The 23,780-nt window shown below is 45.8% G+C and overlaps 1 protein-coding gene across 1 annotated transcript in view; it reads left to right on the forward strand.

The window, feature by feature from the left end:
• AR (androgen receptor) overlaps positions 1 to 23,780 on the forward strand; it is a 755,291-nt gene that overhangs the window by 404,150 nt on the left and 327,361 nt on the right. The window lies entirely within an intron of this gene.

Consider the following 23,780-nt stretch of genomic DNA (forward strand, 5'->3'; position numbering starts at 1 on the left):
AGATTTGGATGTAAACACGATGGTTTACATACAAATCAGATGGAGTGGGACCTGTTCTGTGAAGGCTGACGGTGCCTAAAAACACAGTGAATCGCGACCAATGGGCGCAATGGTGATTCAACCTGCGTCCTCAAACACATAAGTTAGGTCTCGCAAATGCTTACAGGAGGTGTCTATCTTCTACAGATGCCTCCTGCTGCATTTTAATTTTTTTTTCTCTAACGTCCTAGAGGATGCTGGGACTCTGTAAGGACCATAGGGATAGACGGGCTCCGCAGGAGACATGGGCACTTTAAGAAAGACTTTGGATCTGGGTGTGCACTGGCTCCTCCCTCTATGCCCCTCCTCCAGACCTCAGTTTGATACTGTGCCCAGTGGAGACTGGGTGCTTTCAGGGAGCTCTCCTGAGTTTCCTGTAAAAGAAAGTATTTTAGTTAGGTTTTTTATTTTCAGGGAGCCTGCTGGCAACAGGCTCCCTGCATCGAGGGACTGAGGAGAGAGAAACAGACCCACTTCTCTGAGTTTCAGGGCTCTGTTTCTTAGGCTACTGGACACCATTAGCTCCAGAGGGATCGGTACGGAGGTCTTACCCTCGCCGTCTGTCCCAGAGCCGCGCTGCCGTCCTCCTCGCAAAGCCGGAAGAGAGAAGCTGGGTGAGTATGTGAGGAAAAGACTTCAGAGGCGGCAGAAGACACCTTGATCCTCATAGAGGTAACGCACAGCAGTGAAGCTGTGCGCCATTGCTTCCTTTCACCTCACACACTTCGGTCACTGTAAGGGTGCAGGGCGCAGGGGGGGGGGCGCCCTGGGCAGCAATAAACACCTCCTGTGGCAAATACACATATATACATGTACAGCTGGGCACTGTACATGTATAAAAAGAGCCCCCGCCATGTTATTAGGAAATTTGAGCGGGACAGAAGCCCGCCACCGAGGGGGCGGGGCTTCTCCCTCAGCACTCACCAGCGCCATTTTTTCTCCACAGCACCGCTGAGAGGAAGCTCCCCGGACTCTCCCCTGCTTGACACACGGTAAAAGAGGGTTTTAAAGTAGAGGGGGGGGCACATAATTGGCGCATATACATGCTACAAAAGCGCTGCTGGGTAAACATTCTGTGTTTTTTCCTGGGTCATATAGCGCTGGGGTGTGTGCTGGCATACTCTCTCTCTGTCTCTCCAAAGGGCCTGGTGGGGAACCTGTCTTCAGAAAAGAGCTTCCGTGTGTGTGTGTGTGTGTGTGTGTGTGTGTGTGTGTGTGTGTGTGTGTGTGGTGTGTCGGTACGCGTGTGTCGACATGTCTGAGGTTGAAGGCTCACCTAAGGAGGAGGGGGAGTGTATGAATATTAGGTCTCCTTCGGCAGCGCCGACACCTGACTGGATGGATATGTGGAATGTTTTAAGTGCTAATGTTAATTTATTACACAAAAGATTAGACAAAGCTGAAGCTAGGGTACAGTCAGGGAATCAACCCATGTCTGTCCCAATGTCGCCGGGACCTTCGGGGTCTCAGAAGCGCCCACTATCCCAAATAGTGCACACAGATACCGACACGGATTCAGACTCCAGTGTCGACTACGATGATGCAAAATTACAGCCAAGGGTGGCTAAATGTATTCGATATATGATTATCGCAATTAAAGATGTTTTGCACATCACTGAGGAACCCCCTGTCCCTGACACGAGGGTACACATGTATAAGGGAAAGAAACCTGAGGTCACCTTTCCCTCTTCACATGAGCTGAACGAACAAAAAAGCGTGGGAAACTCCAGACAAAAAACTGCAGATTCCCAAAAGGATTCTAATAGCGTATCCTTTCCCGTCACAGACAGAATACGGTGGGAATCCTCCCCTAGGGTAGACAAAGCTTTGACACGCTTATCAAAAAAGATAGCGCTCCCATCCCAAGATACGGCTACCCTCAAGGATCCTGCTGACCGCAAGCAGGAGGTTACCTTGAAGTCCATTTACACACATTCTGGTACGTTACTCCGACCGGCAATTGCGTCGGCCTGGGTTTGTAGTGCTGTAGCAGCAAGGACAGATTTTTTATCAGCGGATATTGAGACCCTTGATAAGGATACAATTTTAATGACCCTAGGGCATATAAAAGATGCTGTCTTATATATGAGGGATGCTCAAAGAGACATTAGTTTACTGGGTTCCAGAATAAACGCTATGTCCATTTCTGCTAGGCGAGTATTATGGACCCGACAGTGGACGGATGATGCTGACTCAAAGAGGCATATGGAGTTTTTGCCTTACAAGGGTGAGGAATTGTTTGGAGAGGGCCTCTCGGACCTCGTCTCCACAGCTACGGCAGGTAAATCGAATTTTTTGCCTTATATTCCCTCACAATCTAAGAAAACGCCTCATTATCAAATGCAGTCCTTTCGTTCAAATAAAAGCAAAAGAGTACGTGGATCATCCTTTCTTGCAAGGGGTAAGGGCAGAGGGAAAAAGCTGCACAACACAGCTAGTTCCCAGGAACAGAAGTCCTCCCCGGCCTCTGCAAAATCCACCGCATGACGCTGGGGCTCCCCTGAGGGATTCCGCTCCGGTGGGGGCACGTCTTCAACTTTTCAGCCACATCTGGGTTCAATCACAGGTGGATCCCTGGGCAATGGAAATTGTTTCCCAGGGATACAAGCTGGAATTCGAAGAGGTGCCTCCTCGCCGGTTTTTCAAATCGGCGCTACCAACTTCTCCCCTGGAAAGGGAGATAGTGTTACATGCGATTCAAAAATTGTGTCTTCAACAAGTGGTGGCCAAGGTTCCCCTGCTTCAGAGAGGGATGGGGTACTACTCAACCCTGTTTGTGGCCCCGAAACCGGATGGTTCGGTCAGACCCATTTTGAATTTAAAATCCCTGAACCTTTACTTAAAATGGTTCAAGTTCAAGATGGAATCGCTCAGAGCGGTCATCGCCAGCCTGGAAGGGGGGGATTTTATGGTATCGCTGGACATAAAGGATGCATACCTGCATGTTCCCATATATCCTACTCATCAGGCGTACCTGAGGTTTGCGATACAGGATTGTCATTACCAATTTCAGACGTTGCCGTTTGGGCTTTCCACGGCCCTGAGAATTTTCACCAAGGTAATGGCGGAAATGATGGTACTCCTGCACAAGCAGGGTGTCACAATTATCCCGTACTTGGACGATCTCCTCATAAAAGCGACATCATGGGAGAAGTTGCAGAACAGCGTATCCCTTTCACTGAAGGTGTTACAGCGACACGGCTGGATTCTCAATATTCCAAAGTCGCAGCTGAATCCTACGACTCGCCTGCCCTTCTTGGGCATGATTCTGGACACAGACCAGAAAAGGGTTCTTCTTCCGATAGAAAAAGCGCAGGAACTCATGACTCTAGTCAAGAACCTGTTGAAGCCGAAACAAGTGTCAGTACATCATTGCACTCAAGTCTTGGGAAAAGTGATGGCGACATACGAAGTCAATCCCTTCGGCAGGTTCCATGCAAGGACTTTCCAATGGGACCTATTGGACAAATGGTCCGGGTCACATCTGCACATGCATCAGCGGATCACCCTGTCACCCAGGGCCAGGGTATCTCTCCTGTGGTGGCTGCAGAGTGCTCACCTTCTAGAGGGCCGCAGGTTCGGCATTCAGGATTGTATCCTGGTGACCACGGACGCGATCCTCCGAGGTTGGAGAGCAGTCACACAGGGAAGAAATTTCCAAGGCCTTTGGTCAAGTCAAGAGACTTGTCTTCACAGCAACATCCTGGAACTAAGGGCCATATACAACGCCCTACGTCAAGCGAAGACCTTACTTCGCAACCGACCAGTTCTGATTCAGTCAGACAACGTCACCACAGTAGCTCATGTAAACCGCCAAGGCGGCACAAGGAGCAGAGTGGCGATGGCGGAAGCCACCAGAATTCTTCGCTGGGCTATGTAAGCGCACTGTCAGCAGTGTTCATTCCGGGAGTGGACAACTGGGAAGCAGACTTCCTCAGCAGACACGACCTGCATCCGGGAGAGTGAGGACTTCATCAGGAAGTCTTCGCACAGATTGCAAGTCGGTGGGGACTGCCCCAAATAGACATGATGGCGTCCCATCTCAACAAAAAGCTACAAAGGTATTGCGCCAGGTCAAGAGATCCTCAGGCGGTAGCTGTGGACGCCCTAGTGACACCGTGGGTGTTCCAGTCGGTCTATGTATTTCCTCCTCTTCCTCTCATACCCAAGGTGTAGAGAATAATAAGAAAAAGAGGAGTGAGAACAATACTCATTGTTCCGGATTGGCCACGAAGGACCTGGTATCTGGATCTGCAGGAAATGCTCACAGAAGATCCGTGGCCTCTTCCTCTAAGACAGGACCTGTTGCAACAGGGTCCCTGTCTGTTCCAAGACTTACCGCGGCTGCGTTTGACGGCATGGCGGTTGAACGCCGGATCCTAGCGGAAAAAGGTATTCCGGATGAGGTCATTCCTACGCTAATAAAGGCTAGGAAGGACGTGACATCTAAACATTATCACCGAATATGGCGAAAACATGTTTCTTGGTGTGAGGCCAGGAATGCTCCTACGGAAGAATTCCATCTAGGCCGTTTTCTTCACTTCCTACAAACTGGAGTGAATTTGGGCCTAAAATTAGGATCCATTAAAGTTCAGATTTCGGCCTTATCCATTTTCTTTCAAAAGGAATTGGCCTCTCTACCCGAAGTACAGACTTTTGTGAAGGGAGTACTGCATATTCAGCCTCCTTTTGTGCCTCCGGTGGCGCCTTGGGACCTTAACGTGGTGTTAAGTTTTCTTAAGTCACATTGGTTTGAACCACTTAAAACAGTGGAGTTGAAATATCTCACTTGGAAGGTGGTCATGTTGTTAGCCTTGGCTTCGGCTAGGCGAGTTTCGGAATTAGCGGCTTTATCACATAAAAGCCCCTATCTGGTCTTCCATATGGATAGAGCGGAATTGCGGACCCGTCCTCAATTCCTACCTAAGGTGGTCTCATCCTTTCATATGAACCAACCTATTGTCGTGCCTGTGGCTACACGTGACTTGGAGGATTCCGAGTCCCTTGATGTGGTCAGGGCTTTGAAGATTTACGTGGCCAGTACGGCTAGGATCAGAAAAACAGAAGCACTGTTTGTCCTGTATGCAGCCAACAAGGTTGGCTGCCCTGCTTCAAAGCAGACTATTGCTCGCTGGATCTGTAACACGATTCAGCAGGCGCATTCTACGGCAGGATTGCCGTTACCAAAATCGGTTAAGGCCCATTCCACTAGGAAGGTGGGCTCGTCTTGGGCGGCTGCCCGAGGGGTCTTGGCACTACAGCTGTGCCGAGCTGCTACTTGGTCGGGGTCAAACACCTCTGCAAAGTTCTATAAGTTTGATACCCTGGCTGAGGAGGACCTCCTGTTTGCTCAATCGGTGCTGCAGAGTCATCCGCACTCTCCCACCCGTTTGGGAGCTTTGGTATAATCCCCATGGTCCTTACGGAGTCCCAGCATCCTCTAGGACGTTAGAGAAAATAAGATTTTAAACCTACCGGTAAATCTTTTTCTCGTAGTCCGTAGAGGATGCTGGGCGCCCGTCCCAAGTGCGGACTGCTTCTGCAAGACTTGTATATAGTTATTGCTTTCATAAGGGTTCTTTTATAGTTTCGTCGGTTTTGGACCGATGATATGTTGTTGTTCATACTGTTAACTAGATAGTATATAACAGGTTATACGGTGTGATTGGTGTGGCTGGTATGAATCTTGCCCTCAGATTAACAAAAATCCTTTCCTCGTACTGTCCGTCTCCTCTGGGCACAGTTTTTCTAACTGAGGTCTGGAGGAGGGGCATAGAGGGAGGAGCCAGTGCACACCCAGATCCAAAGTCTTTCTCAAAGTGCCCATGTCTCCTGCGGAGCCCGTCTATCCCCATGGTCCTTACGGAGTCCCAGCATCCTCTACGGACTACGAAAAAAAGAGACTTACCGGTAGGTTTAAAATCTTGTTTTTTTTTTTACTTGGTCTGTTCCGTTCAAACTCGGAAGGGGTGGGGGTGGAGGGGTACAGAAAGAAGAAAAGGAAGAGTGTGGGAGGGGGGTACACGGTGGGGCGGGGAAGTCCAGGTATACAAAGCATTAGCATATGGTCTCACATAGTATCATGCAATATACAATACAGCATCCACAATTAGCCAGAAAAGTAGAAAATCACAAAAAGAGAAATAAAACAAAGGAATTGGTCAATCCGACTCAAATATCATGTTTGCCCCGGAATCCGAAGCCACATACTCTTGCCAACAAACCCATTTACCCACTGGGGGGTTACCTCCAAGAAAGGGCGGTAAGCCCATGGTTTCCATTTGAAGAGCATACTGTATTTTACGTACAATTTTAGAGAGTGTGTGTGGGGGGGGGGGGGCAGGCTGTTTCCAGTCTTGCGCAATGGCCGCTCTGGTGGCGATAAAAATATGACCGAGTATATAGCGGTCTCTAGGTGGTAAGTCTATAGGGTAGATATGTAACAGCGCCAGTGAAGGGGACAACTGGAGGGGAGCATGAAGAACAACAGACGCCAGGGCAAACACTTCACTCCTTAGACGGCGTATTTTCGAACAGGACCAAAATACGTGAATGATGTCAGCCCTTTCCGAGCAGTCCCTCCAGCACAAATTGGAAATCGTAGGCCAGATTCTATGTAATTTAACTGGAGTGTAGTAGAGATTATTCAATAGTTTAAAATGCATCTCTATGTGGTTCGTGCATTTGGACATCTTATGGGATGAGAGCAATATCGCCTCCCACTGCTGTGGGGAAAAGGTGCATGCTAAATCCACCTCCCACCTGGAGTGGGCCAATGATTTTCCTAGGCTCTGGTAGCCTTGTGCAATGGAATACCAAAATTTAATCGCTCCCCTACCGCTACCCTTCGCCAATCTCATTAATATGTCGGGGGCGGTAAATGCATGGTCCCCACAGATTTAATAGAAGATTTCAACCAGTGGGTAATACGAATATAAGTAAACAATTCTGCTGTGGGAAGGTCGAATAGACCCTGCAAGGCACTAAACGGGGTGATCATCACTCCATCTACCAATGGTGCGATAGAGACTATACCAGAAGTAATCCATTTTGTAAGGCTTAGATCTGGAATCAGTTTGGAAAAGGCCAACAAAGACAGATTGCGGGCTGGGAGAGAGACCACCTTAGTAGAGACCACAATGGAGTCCCATGCCACCAGGGAGCCTGTGATAGATTGGAGTGGTAAAGTAGGGGGAAGTCTTTATTGAAATGGAATCCACAGTAGATCCATCAAAGGGGTATGAACATATAACTCTCTTTCCAGGTCTACCCAACATTTCTGGCCTGTCGGCAGAGACCAATCACTCAGTTGGGCCACCAGGCAAGCAAATTGATATTGTCTGAGATCTGGAACTGCCAATCTTACCTGGCATCGAGGTTTAGATAAGTGTTTATAAGCTATGCAAGGGGGTTTCTTATTCCAGATGTATTTCAATATCAGTGTATGTATGCGACCTATGATTCGTAAGGGGACAATATAGGAGAGATACATCAATCTGGGGAGAATCAACATTTTAAAAGCTGCCACTCTACCCAACCATGATATCTCTAAGCCAAACCAGGATTTACATAAGGAATCTATATATTCAATCATAGGACTATAGTTAATCTCCGCCGTTGTGGACAGAGAGTTAGGTATAAGAATTCCGAGATATACAAGGGAGTCTTTCTTCCAATTATATTTATACCCGTGTTGGAGCGGCAGTAGTTTATCTGATTCTAGGTTGAATGGTAGGGCCTCAGTTTTGGACGTATTTAGTTTGTAAAATGAGGCTGCACTAAATCTGTCAATGATCTCGTGGAGGGCCGGGAGAGTGGACACGGGGTTGGTAATGAAAAGAAGTGCATCATCAGCAAATAAACTAACTTTATGTGTAGAGGAACCCACCACTATACCAGAACAAGCGGGGGCCTGTCGAATCGCTATAGCAAGCGGTTCGATAGCCAGAACATACATGAGAGGAGATAAGGGGCACCCCTGCCTCGTGCCATTAGAGATTTTAAAAGGGGAAGATGTGAAGCTATTACTAAACACTGTGGCGTTGGGTGCGCTATAGAACGCTGAGATAGACGACAGAATGGGGCCACGTATCCCAAACTTATCCAAAGTGTTATAAAGAAAACCCCAATGAAGCCTATCAAAAGCTTTCTCAGCGTCGAGAGAGAGGAAAATGGCTTCCTCTCTCTTAGAAGAAACAAAGTCGGCCAAATCAAAAACCCTCCTCGTGTTATCTGATGCCTGACATACTGTCACAAAACCTACTTGATCAGGATGGACTAAGGCTGGTATCAGTGGGGACAGTCTATTGGCAATAAGTTTAGAGTAAATTTTTAAATCTGTATTTAATAGCGCTATGGGCCTATAGTTCTGGCAGTGAGTAGGGTCCTTGCCAGATTTATGTATTGTAATAATGCGAGCTTGTAGCAGTTCCTCTGGCAAGGAACTACTAGCGGTGGCGTAATTATATAGAGCAGTAAGTGAGGGTTCAAGGTCTGAAGCGTATTTTTTATAAAAGGAATTTGTGAAACCATCAGAGCCAGGGGCTTTTTCCGATGGAAGTGACTTAATGACCGAGATTATTTCCTCCGAGTCCCAGGGTTCATTAAGGAAGTCTAACTGATCTGGGATCAGCTGAGGAAACCGTAAATCCACCAGAAAGGAAGATATCGAAGCAGGGGTCGGTTGGATAGTAGCAGTATCTGAGGCTAGATTATACAAGTTTTCGTAAAACTTAGCGAAAGCATTCGCTACATCAGCCAGGTTCAGCAATTTCTGTCCCGACGGAGTGTGAATACACTTAATTCTGTTTCTAATGTGGCGTAATCTTAGTTTCTGGGCCAGAAATTTGCCTGGTTTGTTGCCTAAGGAGTAGTAATTTTGCTGAAGTTTTGCATATGCCCGCTGCATACGTTGCAGAAACATTTTCTGAAGCTGATTCCTAAGGGATACTACCTCCCGTTTCAGACGACGGGAGGGTTGTGCTTTGTTAAGGGATTCTGCCTGTAATAACTGTGTTTCCAACGCTTCTTGTAAACTCAAAAATTGTCGTTTCAACCTAGCCCCTGTTTGAATAATTGTTCCCCGCATCACTACTTTCAATGCACACCAATGTATCAGAATGGATGTATCCGATGGGGAGTTAGTAGCGAGATATGTGGATAGCGAGTGAGCAATAGCTGATGACGCTTCTGGAGACTGTAAGACATATTCCGGCAATCTTCACGTCCTATGTGTACACTGGGGTTGGGAGCTCTTCCATGTCCACGTCACTGCCGCATGGTCCGACCATGAAATTGGGATAATAAGCGATCTATGTGTAAGTTGTAAGGACCATTTATCCACCAAGATCAGGTCAATACGGGAGTACGTGTTGTGGACATGGGAAAAAAATGTGTAGTCATTAACCGAGGGGGAATATACGCGCCATACGTCGCAGAGGTCATATTCCGCTGTTAAACGGGCTGAAGTAGCCTGGGAACGCAATCCCCTCTGGGTCCTTTTAGAGCGGTATGTTTTATCTAGTTTCTTGTCTGGGACTAGGTTGAAATCTCCCATCACTATTAATCTGCCTTTCCGTATCTTGTGGATAGTAGAAAATAACTTGCGGAGGAAAGGTAGTTGGTAAGTATTCGGGGCATACAAGGAAACCATTGTGACCTCAACATCTTCTAATTTCCCCACTAATATCAGGTATCTGCCCTCCTTGTCTGAAAATTGAGAGACTAGATCAAATTGCACAGAGTTATGGAAAAGGATAGCGACCCCATTTTTCTTAGAAGAATTATTCGCAAAATAGGCCAGTGGATATCAGGAGTTATGAAGGGACGGTGGAGCAGAGACCATGAAATGTGTTTCTTGGAGGGCAACAACTTTAGCTTTTTCCTTGTGGAAAGTGACTAGGGCTTGGCGTCTCTTACATGGGGAATTCAAACCATTAACATTTAATGAGAAGAATTTAACCATTGCTATAACCACAGAAGAGCCTTAGATAGACTATGTGACCTAACCCTCGGGTGGACTTCCATGAAAGGAGCAACAGGTGGGGGAGGGAGGAGGGCAAGAAAGATAAGTGAGAAAAACAGCCGGAAGAGAGAGAGAGAAAAAATCCAACAAAAAAAAAACCCTGGCCACAGTGTTTGCCACAAAAAACCATAGTGGCAAAACAAAAACCATTGGGGAAATAGGTTCGAATGGGTCTCGCATAGGTCCTCTCTATAGGCTCAGCCACCAGTACACTTACACCTAAAAGATAAAATCGTAAACACTACCTATCTAAACATCACCAATTTTGTCACACATAACTACGAAACTTGCAGTACTAAATGATATATCTGAAAACACATCAGCGTGGAAACGAACATTATCACACGTTAAAAAAGAAAACATATATAGCATAACAGCAAAAATGAAGAGCTAAAGCAAGGTGTACTGGGACCGCAACAGACATGTGAGTCTGGGTTACCACATTTAACCCTTAACACGCTCTATCTTCAAATACAAATCTAAGAGCATCCAAGCAAAAACACTCTAAACATCAGAACTGCAATTCAGGTATCCGACACCGGAGCAGGTGCTGCGGCCTTTGGCTGTGCAATTGGAATGTCCCAGTCGTCGAGTAGCTTCACTCCAGCGTCATAGGAAGAGACGATGTAGGACGAAGATTCATAGCTAATAATCAACTTGACTGGGAAACCCCACTTTTACAGGATGTTGTTGTCTCTGAGAGCCGATGTGATCGTGCGCAATGCACGCCTTTTATCCAAAGTAAATTGGGAAAGATCCGGATATATCTGTAGACCGCCCATAACGTCAGAATCCTCCGCCTGTCTGGTGGGTCTAAGAATGTCCTCCTTGGCGTGAAAAAAATGGACTCTTAATAGGACATCTCTCGGGAAGTTGGAGGAATAGCCGCTTTTTGGTTTAGGCAATCTATGGACCCGGTCTAGCAGCAAGTCTTGAGCAGAGGCTGTCGGAAGAAAAGTCTGAAACAATTTAGTGACATAACCCCGCAATTCTGATGGAGCGACAGAGTCGGGTATACCACGAATTTTGAGGTTGTTTCTCCTCGATCTGTCCTCCAGGTCTGCAATCTTCTCACGCATTGTAACGACATCATTTTGTAGTTCAGAGTGGGATACCAGCAGATCATTATGGGAAGCCACCAATTCCTGCATTTTTTCTTCAAGATGTTCGGTCCGTCCCGCTATGCCACTAAGATCAGCCCTAAGCATTTGGATTGAACAATCCACCCCTGATATGATATCTGAGCGAAACGCTGAAAACATCTTAAGCATCGTTTGAGTGGTAAGGGGGGCTTGGGGGTCTAGATTCATAGTCACAAAGTTCAAGAGAAGGAAGAAAGTGTCCTCAATGTGGTGCACAAAGAGTTATACAGTAGCTAAAATATAACTTTTATTAGTATACTGAATAAAAAATATTCATAAAAAGCGAAAATTGAGTTTAAAAATATTGAAAGTGTGAACAAAAAGAATGGAAATGTGTGTTAAAATGAATAGCTATATGTGAAATGACTATAAGATATTTCTCTAAATATTTCAAAAAGTGGAAGGAGAAAAGGGCCTATGTATTAAGATACAGTATTTGATCTCAGGCACAGTATAATCTCCTAAAGATGTTAACAATAATTGTATCAGTAGGATCTTATGGGCTCCTCTCGTTCACGTACAGTTATGTACCTTATTATACACCCAGATGGGCGGAGTCCCCAAAATCCTCATAAAGTGTCATATGCCCTGATCTTTTGACCTCACAGTTAGAATAATTGGCCACAAGGGGCAATTCTGTATTTATGACAGATTAATAAGTGCTAGAACCCACTTATTAGGTCTTATGTGGATATATGCTCAAGTGATAATTTAAATATATATATTTATTTGAGCCTCAGTCCACCTATGGAGCTGAAATCCCTTCTATCATATAAGTTCAAATGGCATAATTTGGGCTTTTCCCCATGTATATGTTATATCTATTTTTGTACCATTTGAGATGGAGGACGATGGGTAGTTCCCAAGTCTCAGGTTAGGCTAGTACACTGAGGGAGAGAAGTGTTGAAGTGAAATAAGAGTAAGTACACTCCTCATGAATGGAGTTAATTGGTATAAAAGAATGGAATATATATTATGCAAATTCTCTATTTGATAACCAAAATCAAGAGTCTAGGACGGTATTAGCACTTATATTTCCATTGTGACCAGACTGCATTGGTATCAAGAATTATGGGAAATGCATATATAATTCCTGTATGCTCAACACTTTCTATTCCTACCACTGTGGGGCAATGCGCACCAGATATGCCTAAACTGTGGGTCTAGGTATATTTACACATGATCCATGATAAAGTATTTGGTACAATTATAACACAGAGTAAGTAATTTTCACATATGCTATGGGTCTAGATTTATATCCAGGTCGGATGAAGGCTGGGAGGCTGAAGACTTCGGCAAGGACATGGGCGACCTGGTGTTTGCAGGTGACGTAGAGGCGAAGGGTCGGGAAGCATTGGAAGCTTTAGGATACTGTGCAGGCTTCCTGGGGGTCTTCCCCCCTCTCTTTGGAGGCATAATGAGAAAACTGGACTTCCCTGGAGATCAATTGAATGTGAAGACAGAGCAGAGCGGTTATGACTGTGAGAGCTGTATGGTTATTGCATAGGTAAGCTGAGCCGCACGCTATGGGGTAGAGCAACAATTCTTCAGAGCCGGAGACCCATTTAGAACACTATTAGTGGCAGGACAGAAAGGCAGCCATTCCTAGTGCAACTCAAATTTCCATCTGTCCTGCGGGCATATTGTGAGCAATCAAAGGGGGCTGCGCTGTGACCGTGTAGCAATATAGAATCAGAAGCATTGCTGAGAGGCAAAGAACAGGAATTGAAAAGAAGCCAACTTCTCACTATGAAAGCACTTCCTGTGCATCGACACTGCCACTGCCTCACATCTGCTCCCAGTCTCCTCCAGCCGGGCACAGACTTTCCCTCCCCACCAATCTCCCACAGTACCTCTATACAGAGATGTTGTTGATGAGGATGTAGGGGTGGAACTGTGGACTCTGGCCTCCTTGCAGCCTCTGTATAATCGCCAGACAGCCCAGGAGCAGGGTGGGAGGGCGGCAAAATGGCGGACTTCAGCCCCAGCCACAGGAGGTCAAATTCTGCTGTGGAAGTGTAGCGGGTCCCAGGTCAGCCGTGTGGGACGTAGCGGGGCTCAGCGGGTGCCCCCGGAGCACACAGCCGGAGCCGCAGCAGCGGCAACAAGCTCCGAGGACTGATGAGGAGGGAGCGCGCAAAGGGCGCAGCAGCACCGGAGGTCTGGTGGGCGGCAAAGAGGGACGAGCGCTCCCACGAGCGGCAGCTCCGGTCCGTCCTCGGCCTGGTACTGTGCGGGTGGCGGGCGGCACTTCACTCCCCTCCCGATGCAAACGCCGAGCCGCTTCTGAGGATGACGGGACTTCCGGTCTCGGGCCCGTCTGGAAACTGAGTCCCCGGCTCCCGTGTACGGACCAGGCCACAACCTGCAGAGGGGAGTAAAAAACCCCTCCCGGGTCCGCGAACCTGGCTCCACACCAGGGGGGGGGGGGGGGGACGGGGACAGACGAGCTCCCTGGCAGTATATTGGGGCTGAGGAAAGGGGAAACAGCACCGTGTAGCCGTAGTTACACTTATACAGGGCTGGAGCTTAGATGCACCACGACTCTCCTGAATGGCTGCCAAGCCACGCCCTGCTACTTTTGAATTTTCATTACACAGAATTGCACGGTCACTTTCTGGGCAATTCCTTCCAAACATGAATTAGGACCAAATTACGTTAAACTTACATGTACTAAAACTCCATAGAATATAGTAGTAGTGCTGCGGATACCCAAAGGTGCCATTCAGGCCAATGCAATACAAAACCAGGAGAATAGCAGGTATCATTGTGACAAATGTGAACTCAGCTCTAGGAAAATAAACAATGCAACTCATCTATACTAGAGGTGAGCTGTTCGGTTGAACACACCAAAACATTGGGGTTTTCAAGTCAAACCGAGTCCTAGTTTGGGTCACTGTGGTCGGACCTTGGATCTAAAAACCGAATCTTGCCTGTTATTGATGGCATGTAAGTTCATCCTTTGTGATTTATGTAACCATTTCACACTGGAAATGACTGGTAATTAATGTTATTGATGTTAATAATACTGTAGGAAATAAAACAGGTCCAATAATTGTGTGGTTTTAGCTGTTTTTAGCAATTTTAAAGGAATCCAAAACCAAATCAAAACACGTGAGGTTGGTTTTGCCAAAGAAAACCAAAACATGGGGGTCAGCGCACATCTCTAATATATATCCCAGCACCTAAAACCAGACCAATCTGCAGTCAACCTGCCTACGTAAGGCAAGTTTGTATCAAACAAATATCAGAGCAATAAAAATAAACTAACAAAGTATACACTAGCCAGTACCTGCAAAACATGGACATAAAAATATAGCAATGAACAACCACCCGCTGGTACTCCCCACCCTGTATGATCATACCCCAACTTATGGCATACCTGGATCCCATAATAAAACAACCACCCCTATCTACACAACACTACCTAGCCCCCCCCCTCTTCCCCAACACAAAAATGGAGGGCAACTACATCTGTGGGGAAGCAGTCAAAATACCTACAGTTGGGATCACAACAGTCAGAAGACCAACAGCGGGTCAGAGTCCTGACAGATCCCTTGAAATATTTACCCAAAAGCCATTGGGATTCTGGCCATCGAGATCTCGCTTTCGGTCTTCGGACTGTCGGAATCAGGCTGCCAGGATTTCATACCCAACACCATCCGTGAAAGGCAATGATACTCCCAGGCCGCGATCAATAGGCCAATAAGGAGACTCCCAAAAATAATAATCATAACTTTCTCACTGACTACAGAAGCTAAACAGACAAAAATCAAACAGGAAAAGAAAAGGACGGATCAACCATGGAGGCAATTGAATAACAACGAATGAGTTATACAGACAGGATATAACCGTAATATTAATAAAACCGTCACCCAGAATTTAAAAGCATGAGCATATAACAGTATATTAAGATAACAGATTAAACAGGAAATAAGGGTGATAACACAAATACAGTAAGATCAGTTAAGGAGAATCATTCTGTCCCCACGTCTATATGTCCGCAAAGTCCCGGGCACAGTTGAAAAGTTAAGAGCAGTCCCCTGAAACAACCCAGAAACAAGCAGAATATGAAGGTGGAAAGCTGTATTCGGGTAAATTGAGTACCAGACTTTTGAATCACAATAAAAAGAAATCTGAGAAGACTGCACTCTCTGACTGTTGAAATCCAATAGGCCTTTGATTCTGGCAGGGCAAAGAGTAGCATCAGGATCGTTACAAAGTGCAGATACCAGGCAACAGTTTTCCCCTCTCCCCTCCCCCCGGAGCAGAGCAGCACACACAGTCTCCAAAGCTCAGCAACAATGCCACAAAATGTCACTTAGGAGCTGATTGGGTGGTACTTTATATCTCTCCACTTTATTTCTCTCCAAGCTTGGATACATGTCTCCCTCAGTTTGAATGTATAACAGTGATCTGCAGCCTTGGGGCATGGAGTCTATTTCTAAATTCATCGGTTGTACAGATAATTAGTACTTCAGCGATGAAAGTTATCCAGTGATTAGAATGTTTTTAAACAGGTTCCACTTACCATTGATTCTAAATATGGAAAATTATTATTTACACTTATTTTAATACTATTGCTAACAAACAGAACTGACATTTAAAAGAAACACATTCAAATTCTCAAATTGCATTATGTGGTTTATTTTAAATTGAAGGAAGAACACAAATTTTAAAGCCACATTCATGTAATGATAAGTGTGAGGAACAGTAGTGCAGGTCAGTAGTGCTAAGATAATGTGTATCTTATGCTGATCTCAGAAAGAGGCATCATAGAGGCTGATTCCGAGGTGGGAGCAAAGCAAAGGAAAAGTAACTTTGTATCTGGAACAAACCATGTTGCAAATGTATGTATGTTGTTGCATGCAGATTAAATACTGGTGGCTTTTGCATGCTGGGCAGCTTTATTATAACATTGCAACTTAGATATGTGTTTGGACACGCCTCTTTCACATCTGAATCTCTCTGAACATGTTGCATCGGCCCCACCTGCAGCGCATCATGGCATTACCAAGGTGCAAAGTTACCTGTTAACTGCTCTTTATGCTGTGCTATCAACTTAGATTTAGCCCCTATATTCTCTATACAGTATGTTACAAGTGGGCACTGTGTGAAAATATGCGGTGTTGCTCTATTGTAATTTACCCTGGCAAGTTGAAATCCACTTCAATAAGTCTGGAACACTGAAATAGTGAAATTACATATACCTGTATTACAAATAGAGATGTGCGGATTTATCCGGATATTTCTTATTGGCCTTCCAAAACACATGATTGCCGGATAGCCAATAAGATCCAAGTAAATCCGATCTCTCCGCATCTCTAATTACAATATAATTTTAAAACATCAGCATTATTATTTGTTCATAAAAACAAATTTAGCAAGTTCTGATTTGCTTGTCCTCCCAGATTGCACCATTTACTCTTGATAAACTCCTGTTTGCATAGCTACACTGGATGGCTGTAAACTGTAATGACTGCACAGGTCCTGTGCTGTGACAACTGCCTGGGGCAAACACAGATACACCCATCCCTTTTGCGCCATATGCTTGGTATGATTCCAATACTGCATACTTTGTCCTGTTTCCTTTTTTTTCGTAATTTGTTACTTTCCCCCAAATCTAAGTCTTAGTACACATGTAGGGCCTCATTCAGAGATGTATGCAAAGCCGATGCTCGAAAATTGCTTGCAGTCCCTCCTTAGCAGCAGTATGATTGACATGCTGGGAACAGGGACCGTTCTGTAAAATGGGGGGGTGTCACCCCAGTTTTGTAGGTGTGCCGAGACCAGAGTCTACGTCTTTGGACACAGACTTTCTGGCCCAAGCTGGGCAGTTCCGCCGGCCATTCTGAGTGAGCAAATGCTTACTCAGATCACAGATGCTGGCAGGAGATGTCTTTTTCCAACAGACGCCTCCTACTGCATTGGCATATTAGTTGTGCTGTATTGCATAGCTGCTTTCATGTGCAATACCTTACAACTGTGAATCAGACCCATAGTTTACTTGGTACTTAAGATTAGTCTTTTTGGTTTAAAGGATTTGTTATAAAGTCACAAATAAAGCCTAACGATACATGACGCATGTCACTTGTATCAGACCTGTCTCTTGCCTTCTCACACAGGCTGCATACTCCTTTCCCTGAAGTTTTCTCCTTTTTCCTCAAGTTTGTTGCATTTTCTTTCCATGTGCTACTTTTTCCTCAGTTTTTTATTATACTTTCTTTATAGTGTAATTGGCACTTAGGAATTAATATAAAGTCACAGACGAAGTATTATGATGCCACGGGTCACTTTTAGCTGACCTTTGTATTGTTTGTTTAACCTAGACTGTGTACTTTCGCTCACTTTTTCCTTCACTCTGCTACTTTTTCCTTAATTTTTGTGTCTTCGTTGGCTTATAGTGTACTACAGTTAGGTACTTAGGATTAGTGTTTTGCATGGCTAAGTAGCAAGCCCGTGGCATGCTAAGCAAGGCTATATGGTGCGATATGAGGATAGGTGTTTACAGGGCCGGTGCTAGGGTGTTCAGCGCCCTCCTGCAAAATATAAATTTACGCCCTACCATACTTAAGAAGGGGACAGCGTGCATTGGAAAAAAAGGTGTGGACTCTCAAGGAAAGGGCGTGGCCACACAGTACACACAAATGACACCACATAGCAGAACAATCTCATTCACATTACATTGCACATACTAGTGCTGCTTATCCACGTAATGCCCCAGTAGTAGTGCCGCTTATACACATAATGGGGGTCATTCCGAGATGATCGCAGCTGTGCTAAATTTTAGCACAACTACGATCATTCACACTGACATGCGGGGGGACGCCCAGCACAGGGCTATCTCGCCCCGCATGTCAGTGCCGGCCTTCCCCCCATTGCACTTCAAAAGTAGCTCCCGACCAGCGCAGCTTTAGCGTGCTGTCCGGGAGCTACTCATCACTCCCCGGCCCGCAGCGGCTGTGTGTGATGCCACGCAGCCGCTGCGGCCCGCCCACCCCCCAGTACAGTCTGGCCACTCCTGCGTTGGGCGGACCGCGCCTACGAAACGGTGGCCAAACGCCGCCATTCCGCCCCACCGCCCAGCGACCGTCTCTGCCTGTCAATCAGGCAGAGGCGATCGTAGCGGCCCGACGGCCTTCAGCCATCTGGCATGCGCCGGCGCACTGCAGCACCGCTGCATGGGCAGTTCTGACCCGATCACACCACTGCGATAAACTGCAGCATGCGATCGGGTCAGAATGACCCCCGATGTCCCTAGTAGTAGTTCCGCTTATACACATAATGCACCCAGTAGTAGTGCCGCTTATACACATAATGTCCCCAGTAGTAGTGGCACTTATACACATAATGTCCCCAGTAATAGTGCGGCTTAATCACATAATGCCCCCCAATAGGAGTGCTGCTTATACACATAATTTCTCTAGTAGTAGTGCTGCTTATACACACAATGCCCCCAGTAATGGTGCCGCTTATACATAATGCCCCTTGCAGCAGCTGCCGGCTTTGGGCTCCTTGTGATATCTCACGATATTAGTGAGATCTCAGTCATCCCAGTGAGAAGGCCGGGGGAGCGAGTATGACGGTGTATGCGCACTACTGGTGCAGCCGCCGAAGAAAGTGGATACTGGAGGACACGTATCACCGGAGAGGTGAGCTAACGCACTCCAATATCAGCAGCAAGCATGTTAATACATGCTGGTGAAATATGTAACCGCTTCACCACGATAATGCGATGAAGCGGGTCTGAATAGTTAAAGAATTATGTATGCTTTATGATACATCTACCTGAAGTGCCACTTATACACATTATGCCAACACACATCCATACACACACACACACACACACACACACACACAGTAACTAGACATTTTGGTGCCCTGTACCAGAAAGAGAATTGGTGCCCCCTCCCCCCATATCCAAAATAGGGAGAGTGTGCGCTGAAGGCATGGTCAAAAAATATAGGTGTGTGGCTTCATGGGGAAGGGGCGTGGCCACAGAATAGTACCAATTCACATTACATTCACAATAGTGTCCGTTATTTAAATCACAACATACATCAGTGCCGCATATACACATTACATTACAGAAGAGTCCCTTACACACATTACGCCAGGTATAGACCCTTACGCACATTATGCCAGGTAGAGTCCCTTACACACATTACGCCAGGTATAGACCCTTATGCACATTATGCCAGGTAGAGTCCCTTACACACATTACGCCAGGTATAGACCCTTACGCACATTATGCCAGGTAGAGTCCCTTACACACATTACACCAGGTACAGTACAGACCCTTACATGCATTACGCCAGGTAGAGTCCCTTACACACATTACACCAGGTACAGCCCCTTACACACATTACGCCAGGTAGATCCCCTTACACACATTATGCTAAGTACAGCCCCTTACACACAATACATCAGGAACAGCCCCTTACACACATTACGCCAGGGGAAGGAGAGGATTAAAACCTGTTAAAATTAAAATAGAATTATATAGAATAACATGCAGCAGCCCATAGTCATTTGTATCCCAAAACTACACCTCAGCATCCTGTGCTGCCAGCTGCATCTGGTACTGTCCTCATCCCTGCACTGTACGGGTGACTGGGCATGTCGATGTCCCTTTATGGTCCCCTACTTTTAGTCCCCATTGTCCCTATGAGTGATCCCTCTTTTTAGTGCTCATTGTTCCATCAGTGGTCCCTCTTTTTAGTCTCCATTCCAGGAATCCCTCTTATAGTTCCTCTTGCCCGCAGAGCCCTCGGGAACTCACTATGCCTCCCCACGATCTCTGTGATGGGCTCATCTTGTTGGTGTTGACGCTCTTCCTGCACACTGTGAGTGCGCCCGGATACACGAGCAGTCGTCCTCATTAGACTCCATCTGACCCAGTGTGGCCAGGCTTGCATGGATCTCCTGCAGCTCTGGGGCCCAAGAGGCCGTGGTAACCCCTAGGCCCTGCATGACGCTCGCAGCTTGCGCACGGTCCATGGACTTGTCCTCACGCGGAGGACAAGTCGACCAGCCCCTGATCAGAGTTAGATGGGTCCCACTGCTGCTGATCCCAAAACAAGCTGCAAGCGTAATGCAGGGCCGGGGGGTTACCACGGCCTCTTGGGCCCCTGAGCTGCAGGAGATCCATGCAAGCCTATGGATTTGAACTCTCTGGCCACACACACACTGTGCAGCACTAGTTACGGCCCTGCATAAGATACACACATACAGTACATACATACATACATATATACATACATACATACAAACAAACATATACATACACAGACACACACACACACACACACACACACACACACACACACACACTTTCTCACACTCTTTTTACATGCACCTACCACAGTCTTGCTGGCCAGATCTTCAACAGCATGGTCCTGTGTAGCCCCCTTGGTCCGTGTAGCTCCGCCCCTTTTCGGCCGAGTGAACACTGACACTCCTCTCACTGTCACAGGGGATAAGGATTCATGCTGCCGGCGCTGCTGCGGCTGCCTGTCAGTGTGACAGGCGCAGTAGCCAGCAGCAGCAGGGGGGACAGGACGGCGCTTCAGCAGGGATGCAGAGCAGAGAGAGAGCCTTTCCTGCCTGGCACCTACCTGCTCTGTATCCCTTTGCTGAGCAGGTAGCGCCGGGCCTGGGTGTATGAAGGCACATCTGTAAAAGGAGCTACAAGAGACGTATTTCCTGGTTAATGAGACACAGAATACACATTGCAGGACTGCAGTTATGAAAGCTTATAATACCTAAATAAAGTAATCAACAGGCACTCCATACATGGGGAATATGCTGACCAAGAGCTCACAACTACATGAGCCACCACTGTCCCATCTGTCCATAGAATAAAGAAAATATATTTACTTTGAGCATAAACAACCATATATTAGGATCTACTGAAGATTTTCAATGGGGAAGAAATATTAAAGTAATTTCCAATTTGACAGTGAAGACACATTACCACACACATGTGTGCTAGCCAGCTAGGACCACATCATTTTCCATTAGGCACCATAGCTACCTACCATTAAATACTGGGCATGCTGTGATCTAGAAAGAATCCTTTACAGCATTGTGTGCAGTGTAGGAGAAGATATAATTTTTTTTTGAATAAGAACACGAGAAACATTGACAAACCATCAGAATACATGTGATCACCTATGTTATATTTCAGTCACTAGTACATTTTATTACCTAGCTGCAGTATACTGTAGCTTTTTACCTTTAACTTATAATTTTGGTTTTCTTTGAGAATGCTTTTCAGGTAACTCTAAGGGATAAGTACTGTATGTCTCCATTGTTCCATAGGTGGAGAACTGTTTAGATGTGCAACTACTATAAGCGAGGACGATGCAGAGTTGTCAGCCATAATTTAACTCTCATTATGCGCATAGCGAAAAAAATGTATATTTACGAAACAAGAAAAGAAATATATTACAGCGCTCAGGAATTTATTTACTTAATTTATTAAAATACAACCTTTATAGGATATAAAAGAAAAACATACAATCCACCGTCCGGTGAGTAATTTTCACAAAGCTCCATCTATTTCTGTAATCAAATATATATAAAACAGTATTAGTTTCACAATGTATCAAAACATGTCCTTCTTTGTAGCCTAATAAGCAGTGGATGCCTTTGCAAAAGATACCATAGCCTCAGAAGTTACTCTATTTCATTTAGCTCATTTGTAGCACACATTGGTAAACACTGCTGCAGCAATCAGTCATGAGGTCATTTCATAGACTCCTCCGTTTTTAATGTCTATAACAGTCCTTTATCAGGCTTAATATGCAGTTGGTATGTGTCTGGCCAGACAATTTAAAGAGCCTTGATCACACCAAATCCTTGCTGTACAAACGTCTTCCCCGGCTGCTGGTGCAAATTACCTTTTCAGCGCAGACATCTCCGGAAAACAGATGAGCAGGACAACTGATGATGCTGCAGCTTGCTTATCAGAAGCGTTCTCAGGCACACATGGCTTGTTGTGCAAAATTCAGGTGCTTAACACGTTTCTCCGCCTCCTTGAAGTGTCAGTGGCTTCCTCAGAAGTATCACTCTGCCGCCAGGTGCCCCCCTTTTAAAGTCCGCGGTTAGCGGTGCTGCGCATGCGCAGTTCTTGCGTTCCAGGCCTCATTTTGGTTCTGGAATACATCGCGGCTAACGCTCTGTTGTTTCCATAGTTAGCTGTCTGCGCGTGTGTAGTTCTTGTGTTCCAGACCTTGTTCCAGTCCTATAAAGGTTGTATTGTAATAAATTAAGTAAATTAATTCCTGAGCGCTGAAATATATTTATTTTCTTGTTTCTTGGATTTTCTGCAGGGTTGGTCAACCCCTATTTTACTGGCAGCACAGGTATTAATTTGATAAGCGCGTGGTCAGAATCTGTGTGAATTTTTATATTTGCCCATAAACAAAATTGTACATATCTGTGTGACCACGTCTCTATATCCATACAGTATGCATATTCCAAAGTTGTAATCATCGTCAGCACACCCTTGCACCATCCCTATCCTTGGTGCAAGATATCTACCAGAAAGCAGTTGCATCTACACATACAGGGCTCCAGAGCGCCCCCTGCCGGCCCTGCCCCCTAAGCAAATGCCATCATGATGTTGGGTAGGGGCCACTGACGCGCAATGTGCAACACTGCCCAGAGTATCCTGAGGATACTTTGAACAGATGCACAGACTTCATGGGGCCTCATTGAGTGCGCATACAGCAGAAATGCTGGCTGCAGGATGCTGTTCCAGTTACCATGCTAGCCAGAAGCATGGGCCATGAGGCAGTGACGGTGCAGCCCTCAGAGCCTTGTGCTCAGGGCGACGACACAACCCTGTACCCAAACCTCTGCATACACCTCAGTGGCGTGTCATTGCTAAACTTTGCCTACATGGGAACCGTACCGTTACTACCAGTTACGCAACTCTAGCTGCGTGTGGAGATGCCTACAACACTGTCTATACTTGTATGTGCTGCACAGTGTGAAAACGTGCATGAGTCACCTGCAACACTGCGTTCAACGGTGCATCAGCCCCTTCAGATTTAGCACTTAGATAAAAGGGTATTTAACGAAGGTCTCCAATACAAGACTGTTCCATGGAAATGTGAATGTTAGGGACTATGCTAAATTTGGAACTGTCCAACAATTTGTAAAAAAATATTTAAACAGAGCAATGAGACAAAACTAGTATATTTCTATTTTATATTCCATTGGCATGCCAGAAAAAATGTGCTTTATTCATTATTATTATTATTACATTTTATTTATAAGGCGCCACATGTGTTTCGCAGCGCCGTACAAAGGACAGTACAGGGGACAAAACATTGCATTACAGTAAATAAATAATCTGCTAAACTAAAAGCAGCACTCTACCAGTCGGAGAGGCTCCGCATTTCTAAGATAGTTTAAATTGCTTGCATGGGAATGTACTGAGCGTAATGCAGAGCATTTGAGATTCATCACAGGAATTATGAGCAGGAATTCTAGTTTATATTTTAGAAAGTATTTTTAATGAAAAACAGATACCAGATCAATCTGCCAGATTTCAGAAAGCATCG

Source organism: Pseudophryne corroboree, chromosome 8, assembly GCF_028390025.1.
Source record: "Pseudophryne corroboree isolate aPseCor3 chromosome 8, aPseCor3.hap2, whole genome shotgun sequence".
Classification (NCBI taxonomy): Eukaryota; Metazoa; Chordata; class Amphibia; order Anura; family Myobatrachidae; genus Pseudophryne; species Pseudophryne corroboree.